Source organism: Erithacus rubecula (genome assembly GCF_903797595.1).
Source record: "Erithacus rubecula genome assembly, chromosome: 6".
In the NCBI taxonomy this organism is placed as follows: domain Eukaryota; kingdom Metazoa; phylum Chordata; class Aves; order Passeriformes; family Muscicapidae; genus Erithacus; species Erithacus rubecula.
The window spans coordinates 51,303,373-51,321,053 of NC_136688.1; the positions used below are offsets into that span (position 1 = coordinate 51,303,373).

The following is a 17,681-nucleotide window of genomic DNA, read 5'->3' on the forward strand; positions in this document are numbered from 1 at the left end:
TGGCACAAGGAAAACCTTCAGAACATGATGTGATGTAACAGTGTCTGCCAAATTTGTCAACTAATAGCATCCCTTCACTTTTTTTTTTTTTTTTTTTTTATACCTATACTGGTCAATAAAATACACGGATGTAGGACGAATTGCTTTCTTCAGAAATATACACCTACAAGGCTACTTCCTAAGGCTTCCTTTCACATCCCCTAAATATTGGGAGTATACTGAGTGTGGGTAGGCTAGGTTAGAGATGCACCCCATGGGGGTCTTGGGCAGAATATCACATGAAAGGCAGGTCCTTGAGGTTGTCCAAATCATACAGGGAGCAGTAGTATTGGATTGAGAAGGCACAAAGTTCATTTAAAACCCTTTCTCAAACTCTTCTTATCTCACTATCAGTCTCAGAGCTTTTGGAGGTTGTCCATAGATTGAGTTCCTAAGAATATTTGCTCTCAGGTGACAGAAAAACCTGCAGGGCTAGGACACACCTCCATCCTGTAGAAGTGAATTGTGCAATCACCTTGCTGATGTTTTAAGTGTAAGCCTTGATACCAGTAATGTATATATCTTGCTTTCTTCTGTGTTGTTGTGAAGAAATTAAGAGTGTGTCCATTAAATGTCTTTGAACTCAATACTTTTAAGTGGACTTATCTGTGAACAAGTAAGAAAACGTCTTGTTAAAACAGATTAAAATATATAAAATTCCAATAGAAAATATAGGAAATAGAGCATCTGAAAGTTAAGCAAAAGCTCCAAAGTACATACTTGCTGTAGGAAGAAGGAGGCAGCAAGGAGAGAGGAATCATATCCAAACCCCTGGGAATAAGATCATCTGTCCTTATCCTGCATCTGCTCTGTTTCCCAGGAGACAGGATGAGGAACAAAATATCTAGCACAGGCAGTTCTGTTTGCTATTGATTTTTAGAGTGACTCTGCCCTTCTCAACCCCACGTCCTGTATACCATCCATCTAGCCACAGGCACATTCAGAGAAGCCATTTTCTGTACAGGCATAATTGGTCATTGGCACAGAAATGACAGAAACTATTGTCACACAGCAGAAGCATTTCCATTTCCCTTTCCCTTGGGGCAAACTATATTACCATTAAATCCCCAGTGCAGCTGGGTACTGCCCCTGAAATACCCTCTTAACCAAGACAAATGCCAACAATGAAAAATAGAAGTAAGATGGCCTTCCATAAAAAATGGCTTCCAAATAAAAAATGAGAAATTCCAATCAACCTTGGATGCCAAGTGAATTTGGTATAATTCCATATACAGCATTAGTTAAGGAAGAGATAAAAGCATTCATCAGAAGTAAGGGGTATAAAAATTTGGCACCTACTGTGCCATGTGCAGAAAAGGAATACATCAAGTGAAAGGGAGGTTACTGATAAATCTGGCTTGGGAACAAGCATTTTGGATAGTGACCACAGCACAAACAATTGCAGCTCTTTAGGCTCAAGAAAGATGAAGCAGATAGGAGCAGAGAAGGGCAAATTGAATAATCAGGGAGATGTAGAATCTCTTGTAAAGAGATTAAGAGTTCAGTTTGTTTAGCCAAGCAGATTGATGGTCATGAGGGCAGTAAGGTGTGCAGAATCTGCTACACAGGTGAGTGCAGGAAGAACCAGCTAAGAGATTTATGCAGGGAAGAATCTTCTTTTTCTACAATAATTTAATTAAAAATATAAAAGAGAAGTGTACCTGGGAGGACTTCCTTAGAAATGCAAACACATAGACAAATGGGGCAAATCACTAGCCAGGGAAAAGAGCTAGGAAAAAAATAAACCCACAATTTGGCACAATATCTGTATGTATATATTACCCTGGAGAATGCACAGTGGAGGAGTGATGTTCTAGGGCAGGAAGGGCAAGATGCCTGCTTGGTTTACAATGGACTTTGATAATTACATTTAGAAAATGACCAGATTAGGTGGTTATCTCTCATGGCTTTTAGACTTTGGAGATTTAGTTGTCTTTCTTTCATCAGTAGGTACAATTTTCTGCTTGGAAAAGGTCACATACAGGCATACACTGGCATTAGCATTTCTTGTGATTAGCTTATGCATAAGCTTTAATAAAAGGCAGCATCTGAAAAATCACAGCTTCTTGAAATGCATGTGGGAACCTCAGTGAGAATAAAGAGAATAGATCTCCTATATCTGTGTGAGGAAACACCAGTTTTCCTGGTGCTGAGGCAAGTTTATACTCTAGTCTGTGACTCTGCCTGATGTTGATTGGGGAAAAAATAGTACTTTTCCTATATTTTCAAAGTTTCACTTCTCAAAATAAGAAAAATCTTACACTGCTTAATGAAATTATTGCAGATTTACACTGGTGTATAACTGAAATTACAACCCTCACAGGTTGGTTGTTTTGTTTTGGGTTTTTTTTAGGAAAAAGCATTTTTCATTATGAAACTCTGGATGATTTAATGAGAAAAGGTTATCTAAAAATCTCCTTTGCCAAGGATCCTACAGTGACTACTGAAATTACCACAGAAAGAGTCTCACCTAATCTAATTGCAAGTAATCTGTCAGCCAAACTGGATGAATTAGCAGATCTCTAAAGGAATGCTGACAAACCATATAGGTAATAAAGAGCTGGTGTTCTAAGAAAGGGAAGGGGATAGTGGAAGCAATAAGAAAGCACAAAGGCACTTAGAAATCAGTAAAGGTGATCCTTTTTCCCCCCTGCTTTTACCTCCACATTCCTGGGTTTGAACAAAGATACATGATTTTGTGTTTGGAAGAGTCTGTTTGTTGTGTTTGTGGAATAAACTTTTTTCCTAATAATACTAGCCTTATCCTAACATAAAGGTAAAAAAGGGAGCTGAGTCATAGTTGGGAAGTAAGGATATAGGAGGGTGAACAGGAAGTACTGTACCACAGACTGAATGTTATTATTCCAGTAGTGATCAAGGCTGATATTCCATCAACAGACTGGTTTTTATTTCCTCTGCAGGATCTAATGCACTTCTGCAATGGTTCAGTGGCTGAGGTAGGTGAATACAGAAATAAATGTAACTTTCTGTGACTCATATACAGCAATTAATAATCCTCATAACCTTGAATGAGCAACTGAAACCCCAGGAGAGAATAAGCTCACTGAGAAGTGAAAGTATGGAGGGAGGAAGGAAAGGAGGAACATAAATGGAATGTTATCTTTCTTCATGCATAAGCACTAAAAATCATGCAGAGTGAATATGGAGAAGGGAGTATTTCCAAGCTAGAAAGATGCTGGTAGTCAGCCATCGGCTGACTATGGAACATGGAAACAAGTGAGGAAGAAAGTTGCTTCATCTTTCAATGAAATGAGAGGCATGACAGAAGGCAGAACAGAAACTGCTGGTGGGGAATAGTGAGTATATAGTGGTGTTAGCATTCCCTCGTAGAGGTGGCAACCTATTCCTTGAATACAGGGAGTAAAAATACAAGTCTAATTATCATCACAACCTCTCTTCTGTAAATCCCTAACCTGTTCAGAATGTTGATGTTTAAAGTAGGATCTTGGAGAATACTGACACTCTGTAAACTCAAATAGCACAGAGTATTAGAACTTGTCAAAGGGTGGAATCCTTAGCTCCTTGTTCACTTACTACTTTGAAGATAACAATGGAAATTGGGATATATAAATATAGCTGTGTTGCTGAAATTGTCTAGTATTTTCTTCTATGTTCACATTAATATTCACATGCAAATTCTCTAGCTTTTTCTAAACCTGAGGTTTAGAAGTCTGTTTTTCACAACAGAACTGTTTTAAAGCTAACTGAATGTGCTGCTTAAACCTTTCATTCAGTATGTTATATTCTTTAGCAGCAGCACAGCTCTGTATAACTGAGAGATGAAAAAATATCTTGTTAACAAAATGTCCAGTGCAAGTATCCTGCTTTGTTTTAAAAAATATAACAGAAATTAACTGTTAAAACTTGAATTAACACTGCACGCTTTATTTCCTTGTTATTTCTCTGTGGAGAGAAAGCAGCAGGGAAAAGCAAACTGGCTTTCATTTGTTACAGCTTCCTAGAAATCCTTGTGACTCTGAAAAAGGAGAATTCACTTGCATGTAAATAAAGCTTTTTGACTTGGGAAGCAGGATCATGATCAGTGTTTATTTTACTTAGAATTAATGCCTTGCCTGACAGTGGGTTCCCAATGGTAAGTTCAGGCATTTGACAATGGGTCAAGCAAAGCAAAACATAGTCCTTTCACCCCAAAGTGTCTGAATTCCCTGATAAAAAGGTAGCTCTGCATGCAGTAACTGCACATATGAACAAAAGAGTTGGGCTGAAATTGTGCCTGGGACTGTGTACTTGATGCTTCTCAGTCTGGAGCACTGGGTTTTATGTTTCCTCTTTTCCATAAAGAATGTTCTTGTAGGAAATACAAACTAAAAACATATGCAACTGTCAAGTGGTTGTGATGAAAAGCCAGACAGGTTGCTGAATCTGGCCTTTCAATATTTATTATCACCAGGATGCTTTTAAACAGTACTTTATCAGCAGTTGAAATTATTCCAATGTAATACTTTATTGTGGCCCATATTTCTAAACTGAAGTCATAGATTTTATAGACTACAAGATTAGATTGCAAAAAAATAAAATTCCCTTTTGGTGGGAAGATCCTCTAAGACAGAAGAATATATTTTAAATGCAATGGTGTGCTGGTGGCATTTGGCCAGCATCAACTCATCACAAATGGTAAAATAAAATGACCCACACTTCTTAAATTAAGTGAACCTGAATTTCTTTAGAGGCTTGCCCCATCTGTGGATGACCTCAGTCTGTCAGTTAAGCTGACCTCAGTTTGCTGTGTATATTTCTCACACTGTTGCACTTCAAAAACCAAAGAGCTTTGTGCTGCATTAGTTGAACTGTTTGCTTTTTGCTCTCCCACTGTGAATGACAAACCTCCTTCTCTCTTCCAGGAGAAGAGGGAAATTGGTATATTGAGACTAAAGAATCCAGCATTGTAAATAATGTGGTTTTGGACTTTGTTTTGGTATGCACTCAGAAGTCTGCAAAAATGTGTTGTCACATGGTGACCTTGCTGGTGATAGGCAAAGAATCATAGAAGTCACCATCCTTGAAGGTGTTTAAGCAAAGACTGGACATGGCACTTAGTGCCATGGTCTAGTTGACATGGTGATGTTTGGTCATAGGTTGGACTTGATGATCTCAGAGGTCTTTCCCAAATTGATTCTGTGATTCTGTAATATACTAGAGACAGCGTGTCTCGATAATTTAATCCAAAAATCAGGGCATGCATCATAACTAGTTCCTTAAGAGAAAATGGAAATGTGGACAGTGAATAGTTTTTACTGCTAGATGAACCTGGGTAATTCTCATGTAGATGAGACAGGAAAAACAAGATCCAAATGAAGAGGAACTCTCTGGCTATTTCAGGTCAGCAGTAGCTTGAGGAAAAATCATCTTCACTAAGTTTCTCCTGTGTCTATCTTCTGCTGCATGCCATAAACAGAGAGGAGTAACACTGCACTATAGCTCCATTGAGCTAATCAACCTTCCTGCAGGAGGGAGCTTATAGTGTGCTGTTTATGTGGGAAATTGCCAGGATGCATATACTTGATTAGCTGGCATATTATGAATCAGGGTCATAGCTGGAGTAGTTGCTTTGTTCAGAGATACTCACATCCCTGGGGTAAGCAGCTAATTGCAGGAAATCTTTTAAAGCAAATGTGTGATAGGAAGAAAGCAATGAATATTGTTTATTCAAAAGGCAGGAGTGATTCCTTTGAATCAGTTCTCTTGCATAATTATGTAATTAGGGCATGTTCTATTTTTAATTAAATCTCTTCCATATTCATGAGAATACTCTCAACCTGTGAACCAATTGGCATAACTCTTTAAAATATAGTTTGCATAAAGGAATACCCTTCAATCTTTTTTCCCATTTCATATACTGTGCAAATACATATTTCACATTGTTATAGTTAGGTTGTATTGCCTCTCAAAACGAAACCATTAACAAAAAATTCCCAGAGAAAAGTTTTAAATGGAGATGAAGAACACAAGAAACTGCTGCTTGGAAATACTTGTATCAAAATTGGGTTTTGCTGGACAGCTTGATTTGTGTAAAATATCAATCAGAAAGTGTTATTCAGAAGGTATATACTTTATTTCCCTCAGCTTTTCAAATGCAGCAGTGATTCTCTGTATTGCAGTCTGCAGACTATCCATGTTCCCCTAACTTTGCTTTGTTTCTTGTGAGCTTCTGTGACTTCCTGTTCTTCTGCCTCTTTGACAACAGCATTAGAATTGATTCCTTTTCTGACTTCTTGCTTATTCTTACAAGTCTTGCCTTCTCACTCTTGTTCTCACATCTGCTGTTCTGTAGAGTTGCTCAGCATTGTATGTGAAGGGAAACACATGTAAGCTCTGCTTTCCTTGAATATTTTAAATATTACCACTTAGGTGAGGCTGCATATTTTGATTTACCACTATACCTCTATGTTTTCTATTAGGTTATGATTCCCTGTATGTACTGCAGGGACTAGATGGTTATTGCAGTCCCCTCCAACTGAATGATGCCATTCTATTCTATGTGGAGCTCAGGTGATAATGCTGATATATACATATAATATATATAATGTAATATATAATATAACTCATAAAGTTAGATTGTCACTAATCCCTGGTGATTTACAATGTACATTTTACTGTTTTGCTATATTTAATTTTTTTCCTTTGTTTTTTCCTTTTTCTATTTTAGACCTCAATTCCTTCCATCTTTCCTTTCTGAGTTTACCTTCTACTTAGTGGAACATAAGCCGAAGAACACACTGTGGCCTTTCCATCCTCTCTAGCGAGTGTGGGAATGAAATTGGAAGCTGCAAAGAAATAGTTTTTGTGACAAGAGTCACTGAGTTCTCACAGAAGTCTTACTTTTCATGTGTAAACCTGTGTAAGAGCAGAGATTTTTCACTTCCATTCAGAACAAAGACAAAGGCATTGAAATGTATTAGCAACGTGCACTGAGCTCTATGTGGGAGCCCAGCCTTGCACACAGAACTCATCCTTCAGCCTGTTGCTCCATGAGCCGCTGCACATGCGGAGATTTTCAAGCACATTTAATAGTCATGGTTGGAAGAGATCTTCAAGATTATCCAACCATTCCCCAGCACTGCCCCTGTAACCCCATAACCACTGAACCACATTGTCCAGTGCCATATCCATTTTACTCTTGGACACCTCCAGGGGTGGCTCCACCGCCTCCCTGGGCAACCTATTCCGGAGTGGCGAGGTTCCTCCTGAGCCTCCTCTTCCTGAAACTGAACCAACTCCGGTCCCTCAGCCATTCCTCATAAGACACGTTTTCCAGACCTTTCACGAGCCTTGCTGCCTTTTGCTGGACATGCTCCAGCACCTCAATGTTCTTTTTAAAGGGAATGGAAAATTGTCCCAGAGGCATTCGACTGAGATGGGGGAATCAGTTTCACGAGTCCTACAGTCACCATAACCCTGAACTTCTTTCCTCTGCAGTAGGTCAAACCAGCGCCAAGAGCATCAGCGGCGATGCCCGGTCTGGAGCGAAACCCTCCCAGTGTCACCGAGGGCGCCCTGAGGAAACACCGGCATCTGCTCTCCACTGACATCCACTTGAGGCAGACGAGGCGAATCTCAGCAAGGTTTAGCGCGGCCCGCACCGGCAGCCTCGGGATGCACCTGAGCCCCTGCGCTCCCGCAGAGCATCCACGGGCGCTGCCCGCTGCCGGGCAGGGATGACGCCATGAGGGGGGCGCTGGCAGAGAAGGGCGCGCGGGCGCTTGTGGGAGAAGGGGGGCGCCGCCATGTCAGGCGGGGCGGGCGGGGAGGAGGGAGAGGAGCGCGGGGCGGGACAGGGGCGGCGGCCGCAGCCGCAGCAGCAGCAGCCGGGGCGGTGGTGGCGGCTGCCGGCAGCTGTCAGCGCCCGCTCCGCCGGCGCCGAGTACCGTGGCCCTGCCAGCGCCTTGCGGGAAGCACCGGGTGCGCCGCGGTGCTGATTCGCTTCTTTCTTGCCTTCCCTCCCTCTCTCCGGTCCTCTCTCCCCCCTAAAAAACCCTTTTCCTTCCTCCCTTTCGCCCGCCCATCGCTGACATCCTCCTCCGGCCGCCTCCCCGCCCCGGGCTGCGCGGCCCCCGCCGCCCCAGCGAGCGCTGCGCACATCGCCCGAGCTGCAGCACCGAGCGGTGAGCGGGGGGAGCCGCCCGGGCCGGGCCGGGCGCGTGTGTTTGGGTACGGGTGCGTGGGGTGTTCTGTTCCTCTCCCTTTTTATCCGCCGCTGCGCAAACAACAAAAGGCTGCGCGGGCCCCCGGTTCCCCCGCAGCGCCGGCGCTGACAGCCGGCCCCGTCCTTGCCCGCGCCCGGGGCGGGGTGGCATTTTGGGGAGGCTGTTTCTGGCGTTTGGTCAGTTGCGCTGGGCTGCGGGCAGGGTACGTGCCTGGGGATGGCATGGGCTCGGCTTTGTCCCCGTTTCCTCTGGCGGCTCCCCTCGGTGCTGCGGCGGGCGCCGCCCTGGGAGGGAGCGGGCAGAGCGGGCTGGAGGCTTCGGCCTGCGGCTCCGGCCGTGCGGGCTTTGTCTGCGCCCCCCGGGGCTGTGCCGCTGCCCCTGCCCAGCTGGTGCAAGGCGAGGCGAGGACAGGGCTTCTTTGGGCTTTGTACACAGTGACCCGATTTATACATTGTAGGTCACCTGCCCTGCTGTGGTCGGAGGCGATTCATACAGACTTAGGTCTTGCCCGGATTTCTGCACCTCTAAAATGAGGGAAGAATTTGTTGGAAATATGTTATTCTAACAAAAACACATAATTGATGTAATTGATAACTAACTGTATCTTTAGAACAGAGATTGGTTGAAAGACACTTTAAAATCTTACTCATTTTGCTTTAGTCTTTCTGATGTTTCTAAGTAACAAGATGCTAGATTTGTAGATCTGCATAGCAGTATGTAATCAGAAGAAGGAAACTTCTTGACACTTTATTGAATTCTGTGTTCTAGGCATATTGAAGCATATTTTAATTACCAAGGTGGCATCACCTAGTGTGATACTCTGGTGTGGCTTTTTGAAGGTGGCTAAATCAATGATGGTACTCTTGCTCTTTTGTTTTTCTTTTCCCTCCCGTGGTAGTGATTTTAGTTAGTGGATATGGCATAATAGTAGTATCAGTACTCAAAATACTGGTCACGAAGTCAGAATACAGACTCAGTAAACAAAACCGATTAGGAAAAAGGGAAAGTCTGTTGATCCAGTTTGCTTTGAACAGCAAAATTGTGAGCCAGTGTCATTTATATAGTATGCTTTCACGTTTGCACATGAAAATACAAGAAAAGAGTTAAAAATTTTTTTAAGCTTTTTTTTTTGTGCTTGGCAGAAGGTTTAACAACAATTACTCTGCAAAGTAATTGTGTCTTTCACTTCCACTTTTGCATTTGCTCATCACTTAAATAGAAAACTTATGCACAAAGAGTGTCCGTTGGAAGCTAAAGGGGAACCTTCGAGATTTTAGACAGCTTAGCATTTTGATTAAAAAAAAAAAAACAAACCAAACAACAAAACTAAAAGCAACACCTTTTAGAATGCACAGTTGATTTAAAACTCTTTTGGAAAATAGCTTGATTTTAATTGAGTATGAATTCCAAAGCTTCAGCGAAACACGATAGAGGATGTTATAACCCTGGGATTACAGATACAATTGGAAGTTACACATTCAGCATTTACTGGCAGCAAAGAGAAAGCTGATCCATCTGGTGAGGCTGAGCAGAAGACCTTGTAAGTCACTTGCACAATTATTTTTGTGACCACATGGTTTAGGAAGATCTTTGCCATGAAATTAGAACAGCTATGGAGAGCTCTGGCAGTTCCATTTAGGTAGGCATTTCACATCATGCAGAAGCATGTGGGTAAATGCAGGGAATTTAAATTGTCTGTTCCTGAAACTTGCTCATCAATGCAGTATAATTTCTGCATCATGTTGCAGTTGAAGTTTGGCAACCTTCACGTTTCTGAAGGATGATAATGCAGCTGGACAATTCCAGTAATCACAAATTCTAGCAGCAATTGAAGTATAGATTCCCTTTACTTGCTACCATATATAAATAAAAAAGAGAATAAAGTTAACCTGCAAAGGTCCTGTGAAACAGCCTCATGAATTGTTTGTCAAATTCCTATGATACAGTTAGTAATGCCTTATTAATGGAAATGGATTCTTTTAAAAGGTCTGTGTTTGACAACAGGGCAATCACATACATAATTTGTAATTAAATGCGCAGGAGTCCTAAACACAATCTGAATGGTTTTGACATAGATCAAAATAAACTGTACAGATGTTTAAGGCATAGAAGGACAATTGCTGCTTCCTGTGTTTGTGGAGAGCTTGCTATGGTAATGTCAGAAACCTCTCACTTGTGTGCTGCTCATACAGTGCACGTATCTCTCTCTATCTATTTCTGTATGCACACATGCCTACATATGTCTCTTATTTAATTGGGAGTTTGGGGAGATACTTAGCCTTATATTCAGGTCTGAGTCCATTTAATGCAGCTTCTGTTTCTTTTGAAATGTGGACTTGTGTAGTTACTCTTTCATCTCTTCTTCTGTTTGACTTCTCTGGCAGACGTGCAATTGGATTTACTCTGGGATTAATAGCATCTCTCCAGCTGCATAGCTCATGATTATTTTAAAACTCAATTTGGTGTACGCATACTTATGAAATAGAGTTTCTGTAAGAGGAGTGAAAAATATAGAAATTTGGGTGAATTCATAAATAAGCAAAGTGTTCTTTTCTATTCAGTGTTGAAGAGCAGAGTAGCAGATAGTGATGGGGACAAGCATGCTAGGTGTAGTTACATTAACATCCTTTGTAGTCAGTGTGCTTCCAGGGTGTTGTTCAGTATGACACAACTGTTGTAAAAATGGACCAATTCCATTATCATTGCAGTGAAGTGGGTAGCCACAGGCTTTCTCTTAATTCAGCCTTCATAATAATTAGTGTTTAAGAAGTATTTCTAATTGTTTTACAAGAACACAGTATTTACCTTGACCAAAGTTTAGAAAAACATTTATTTTCAATGTTAGCTTTGATTTTCCTTTAAGCAAAAGCATGATGAACATATTTGTTGTACCCAAGTATCAGTCAGAGACACCTTGTTCACTCTAAAAAGAATCCTATTTGACTTCAAAATAGAACTGGTTGTAGTAGTTATCCTGAGTCAGAGTCAGCTTCAGGTATTTTCGTGGTAATAAAATCTTTCCAGTATTTTATTAAGTTAAACATTTTCCTTTCTGAAAGTAGGATGTAGAAGGAAGTAGGGTTCCTTTGAAAAGTTGCTAAATTAATGGCAGACCAGAAAAAGGTGCCCTTTTTCTGACTTGGATTTGCTGAGATATTTGTTGTCATCTTCCAGGATTTAAATTGGGCACTTCATTCTGAGGATTAGAGCCAGATTTGCAGATGCTTTCAGTGATACAGGAATTACTTCCAGAGGGTTTTATGTGAGGTGTTTTGTAGTCATCAGGCATGAGATGACACTATACATGGGACTTTTTTGTGCTAGACAATTAACATGCTTAGTAATAGAGGCCAGACTGAAAGGTCAAGCATGAGGACTGAAGGTAGTGTGTATGCCTCTAGTACAGATAATATATTTGGGAATGTGAACAGAGGATCAACACTGAAGCAGTTAACGTTAGAGATGCTGATTTCTTTAAATGTATAAAGACAGTGTCTGATATTTGACAGTTTCTTCAGATTCAGTCAGCTAGGAAAACAGATACAACTAATAGTATCAGTGTGTTGATTTAATCACTGTTTCTTTGAAGCTAGGAGCTTATCTCCTAGGGATGCTGCTATTTAACTGCAGTAAGAAACAATCTTTACTCTGGAAGCTGTATTTTGGCATTTGGCATGTATGTAGAATTAAAATGAATTTAGTTTGTCAAATAATTATTGTTGGTCGTGTTTCTTGCTCAAAATGAGGAAACATGGGATCATGCCATTTTATATTTCCAGTATAAATGCTTTCTCTCTGCTGTCTGCTTAAATGGGCATATTTTGTACATGGTTTCTCAGTATCAAGTCTTCCTTAGAAGTGAAAGCAGTAAAATATCTTTTGTGGATAGACTTAAAAGTGAGCAGTTTAATATTTTGATTATTTTGTAAATACCCACCATAAACCAAATTTATCATGTTTAGATTTTCTTTCTGGGATTATGTCAGAAACCTGGCTGATTTTATCAAATTTTAAAGTGACTACAACAAAGGATGTCACCAATCTAGCAGGTAGTACTTCCTTCCTTACTTATCTGTAGGGTTGGGATGGTAGCTAATTATATTACATTCACTAGGTGATGTACCCCAGCAAACATTTGAAAAGTTAACACTGCACTTACTAATGTTCAGAAGTTCAGGAAATGTCTGACATAAACCAACTTCTTTATACTATTTAAAAAGTTTTATCTACAAATTAGTCTTTTAAAGGACAATACATATGGTTTTCAGGACTACCAGATAAAGTATTATTTTCATTCTTATCTGTATTTGTATGCAGTAGTTAAGTACTTAATGTTAACAGAAAATTAAGATTGCTGGCAGTGTGCTATGATGTGAACTTGTGAGCTGTTTCACAGTGCAGAGGGTGTGGTTTTTAGCTTTGTAAAGGATTGAAGTAACTGCATTCCTGCTCTGTATCTTGAGTTTGCTCCTTCCAGCTGACAGTAGCTGAATGATTTGCAAACCATGTCATACAGATTAGGGACTGGCAGGGAGGAGCAGGGTGTGTGTTGGTGTGGTTTGCTGTTTTCTTTTTGTTTTTTTTCTAAATATAATATTATTTTAAGATTAAGTGCTTTTATGGATGTTCCATTATCAAACAATGTCAGCCTGAATAGTGTGGGAAAGCCACAGTTTTGTCTTTCTCTTTTTGCTTGAGCAGCTTCCATTTCAGAGAGGCTGCTGTTACTTTGTCATCCCTCCTGGCCTTGCCACCAGTGGATTTTAGTCTTTAATGTTTCATTTCTTCTTGTGCTTAAACTGGATGTTTCACCCTGCTCTCCCCCAGCTCCCAGTCACATATTGTGTCTGTTTAAAGGGAGAAAGGTTGATGAAAGAAGCAGATTCATCTCTCCCTCACAGTGGCAAAGTGCAGTCAGATTAATGCACCTGGTGGGATGGTAATCTGGGAGGACATAGGGGAGGTTACAGTTTTGATCTAGGAGGGGGACTACAACCTCCAGTAATGTTTCTGTTGACAGAATAGGAATATATAATTGATCTCTAAGGATGTAGATGAAATGTTCTTCCATCTCAGTGTTGGTTTATGTAGTTCCACAGTCCTGCTGCTTGTTCCCTTGTACTTGTTCTATCAACACAGCTTGCTGCATGGCAGCCTGGGGAAATAGTTGTATTTTGGTTGTGTTTATGGCCTGGACCTTTTCTCTTTTCTGTCTCCTCACTTCTGACAGTAAAATAATCCACTAAAAGGCACATACCTTTATTTTGATATATTGTGGACAGGGATGTGAATGAAATGTATGGCTGGGAGAGGAGCATTTCCAGGTTGTTATGTCTGCCCATAGCCTTGGTGAGTGAAAGAATGCTCATGGTCTGGTGTTTGCAGGAAGCCAGACCAGATGATTCAGTGGCTGTTTCTGTCTCTAAATTCCTCTGAACATAGAAGGCAATAATGTGTGGAAAATAAAAGAATGTGCTGTTGTATATATTTGCCATTTCCCTGGATGTAGTAGCCCAATTCAGTATAGTAGCGTTCAGTACAATGAATGTTACTGTATTGAAACATGGAGGAATGCAGAAGTTGTGATGATTTGCAGTGTGTTAGCTTACATGATGGTGAACTAAAGGTCTTACTAGAGATATAAGGGAATGAATCCCCAGAAAGACATGCTAATTTTGAGGAGTGATGTTTTTGGGAAGATTAGATGTGTGAGCTTGAGCACTATACCTGTGATAAGGCAGAATTGTGTTTAACAGAGAGAGGATGTAATTAAACTGCTTCATAAAATTCTGATCTGGGAGCATTCTGGAACACATGATACTGCCCTTGGTTGGCACTCCTAAGGGCTTGAGAAATCATACAGAGATGATATGTGATGTTTTCTTATGGTACTTACAGGTGCCATAGCCAAACGTCCTAATTTTTAAAGGATTTGTTATCCATTCTATACCTTTTGAAAAGACAAGAGACACCACATTGTAACTTTGTGTCAGAGTCTGATTAATTTGCTGTTTCTTAAATACATCTCCTTTCCATTATTTAGAAACCAGATAAAGGCAGATTAATCAATCAATTACTTTGGTACTTTTTAATCAGTTAGTATAAATTTTTCTCCCAGGAGTTTTAAGTAAAAATCATATCCTCCATGTTAATTTTAGCACACACTTAAAATTTGGCTGTTGGAATACATTGTTTAACTAAAGAAAAAACTCTTGGGTTTGAAATTTGTGCTGAATGCAGGTGGAGAGCAAAGATGCACAGCCCATTTTTGAAAGCAGCAGTTGGTGGGGTTTGAATTACAGTGACTGCTTTTACTTTGTGTGGCCATTGAATCTTGATCCACACCCATTTGTTAGGATAACAAATAGCTTGAAAATATGCTTGCTGACTTCTATTTTTTCTTTTCCTTTTTTTGTCTTGCAGCCTGTAGCCCGGCTGCACATGGAGCAGTGCTTGTGAGCACGATACAATGCTTTTAATGGCATGGGTGTTTCAGGAGGCCACTATTCTGCCATCCTTGGGAGGGGGATGCTTTCAAAACAGATTATCTAAGTGAGATGGTTTAAAAAATAATATGGAAATATGATTTGGTCCTCAGGTGTGAGTGCTCAGAATGCTGAGGTGCCTGGGTGTTGGGTTAGGGCCTGCTGGACTGCTCAGCACCTCCCAACCCAGGAGAGTTCAGAACATCAGAATAAGACCTCCAGATTATGGAGTATTTAACAAGGAAATTATTTCCCACCTTACAGCTAAATCAGCTTTCTGCAGTCATTGGTAAGAAACAGTGAGTGATAATGTGGTTCTTTTTCTAGGTGCACATAATTTGCTGTATTTAATATGAAATTAAATATGTAAGGTGTAAAAAAATTATTACTTGCCATTGAAAATACCGTTTTTGATGTGATATTTAATGTATTAACATTAATTCTTTCTCAATATTAAGAATTATGCCCGAACAGTTTAATTGTGAATCTTTTTCTGTGGTCTTTTTGCAAGAACGGGATTAGTAGTTTTGCTTTTTTTTTTTCTTCTAATTATTGAAGGGTAAGCAGGAGGAAGATATTTTCCCTAAACCTTGAAGGAATCCTGCACAGTTTGTACATCTTAATGTAAACTATTAAATGGCTTCAAAACTCGATGTAAGGAGTAGTTAAACCTAAAGGCTGCTGTGTGCTGAAACAATGTTAGTGGATGTCCCTTTTATGTCTGCAGAAGAAGTTGCTTTTTTTCTTTCTTCTCTTTAATGTCATCAAGCATGTAAGAGCATTGCAGTCAGGACTCACAGAAAATTGTCAGCAGAGCTTCCCACATGGCTCTGGTGATATGAGGCAAGCTGTGACCTTCTCTGCCCTTCTTGAATGCATTTTCTAGATCTTTATGGGTGTGCTATAAAAAGTAGATTTGGTTAAGGTAATAAAATTGATGTTAGTAAGTGGAAACTGAGAGTTTTTAATGTATTCTGGAAGACTGATTAGATGGGAACATTCCTGTGCTTCTACTTAAGTGCTGTTTAGAGATTAGATAAATAAATAACATAAATGGGTCCTTACTTTGATTAGTCAATAAAGCAGTTCTTGTCCAAAAATAACAATGCAAAATGAAAGAACTAGGGTCAAGCTGAAAAAATGTTTTGTCTACACTATTGACAGCTTCAAATTGCAAGACAGGTAGCTTTTGATGTCGTTGTATTTCATCTCTACCTAACCCTATTCCAGTCTCAAAGTCTCTCACACCAGCAAGAACCAGCCTTATCAAGAGATTTATCAAAATTCATTGAAGACATGGTTGCACAAGGTGACTGGTCCATGAAGAGCCAAGTGCTATTGTCATACAAAAATCAATGTAGGTTCTTGGAATATTGAGGGGGAAAAAACTATGGAATTTGATAGTGATGATAGATCTGTTGCTCAGACTTTCTTGACAGTATTTATTTTAAAATACAGTCAAAATTTCCTTTCAATCCACTTAAAATAGATAATTTATGAAGCATCTCTTTGTAACTACAAAATACTAAACTACAATGCAATTTTTGAACAATTAGCCTAGATTTTTCCTGACATATCTTTTATTCTTGTGACAAGACTTTTTAATAATTAAAGGTAATTATAGCTACTTTTTAAGTCGTTACACCTCTGCCTTCTGATGCATTTAAGTAAGTTTATTCTGTCTTTATTTAACTGCTCTTAATACAGTCATGATCATTTTGATAAAGTGATCCAGTGAGGTGGCTTTGTTGTTGTATGCAGAAGGCAAATCTCCTGTGACCTGAACTGGTATGTTGTGTCAGTAGTTAAGGGAAGGCAGAAAGCTCTCCTTTCTCAAGATCCATTGGTGGCTGCTTGAAAGTGTTTATTAGTGCTCAGGGAAGCTAAGGAAGTGCTGCTTGCTTTGAAGGAGACCAACAGACGTGGTTTGTGTTGACACAACAGTGGTACAGAAGGGAGACAACTCCCTTGCTCCAAGGGGTAGGAGACTTGGAGATTTGCAGTGTCTGCCTTCAGAGCGTCCATGGACATAACTAAAATTTTAAAAAATTAGCATTAGCTTTGGCCCAACAGTACCAAACAGCAGAATAGGGTTGTGTTAAGTTTAATTATTCTGGAAAAAAAGGGGGTTTGGATCTTGCCAGAGGGCTGTTTCAGATTTTGAATAAGGAAATTATGTACCACCAGCATGGTAACAGATGATAGCAACCTCAATTAACAAAGAGTTATAAGCTTTACCTTCCTGAAAGTCTGGCTGTTAGTGTAGCTCCTCTGAACTCCTGCCTGGATCTGTGGAAATGCCTTAGACACAGACACGCTTGTCAGATCACTTACTTCAGCATTGACAAAGAGTAATCTTTGATGTGATACCAAATGTATAGAAGGTTCTTAATATCCATACAGTTTAATTTGAAATCTGAGATATTAGAGGGCTTGGAATGTATACACAGAATGAATTTTTCTCTTATGCTTCTAATATGTCCAGATCAATAGTAGTATCTTCTCAGATAATCTACAGTATTTTTAGAATATGTTGCTATTCTGTGTTTCAGTCATTATATTTTTAAGCCTTTGGAAGGGTAGAATGCAGTTGGTGAGATATGCAAGAGAGGATACTTTCCCTTGATCCCTTTCACACAAATAATTGGAGTAGGTATAATAATGTGTAGGAGGCAGTCACATCATCTGAGGGTCTCAGTCTGCTGCAGTATGTGAACAGCAAGAGTAAGATAGGGTTTGGCCTGCAGCATTATGGAATTCCAGATATGCCCAAGTCTAAAAGAGATTTTGGAATTAGATGGGCAGGTCATCTGGATTGTCTGCAGTTAAAAGGATACAGATTTGCTGTATCATGATAATTGCTTGCTAGTAGCCAGTGTTTATTCAGTGCAGTACGGTCAAGGGATTGACACCATAATCTTTTCTTTAAGAGGAAGAATAATCCGTGTAGTTAAAGAAAGCTTTTATGTCA

General features: G+C 40.0%; 1 protein-coding gene across 8 annotated transcripts in view; it reads left to right on the forward strand.

Annotated features, from left to right (window-relative positions):
- Nucleotides 1–7,838: 7,838 nt before the first annotated feature.
- The window catches only part of KLC1 (kinesin light chain 1), a 45,532-nt gene continuing 35,689 nt past the window's right edge, over nt 7,839–17,681 (forward strand). For 5 of the 8 annotated variants that reach the window (XM_079308906.1, XM_079308908.1, XM_079308910.1 and 2 more), the window contains exon 1: nt 7,839–8,183. The gene's annotated coding sequence lies outside the window, so the exon portion shown is untranslated. The remainder of the gene's footprint in view (nt 8,184–17,681) is intronic. The other 3 variants (XM_079308911.1, XM_079308912.1, XM_079308913.1) reach the window with 1 other exon arrangement.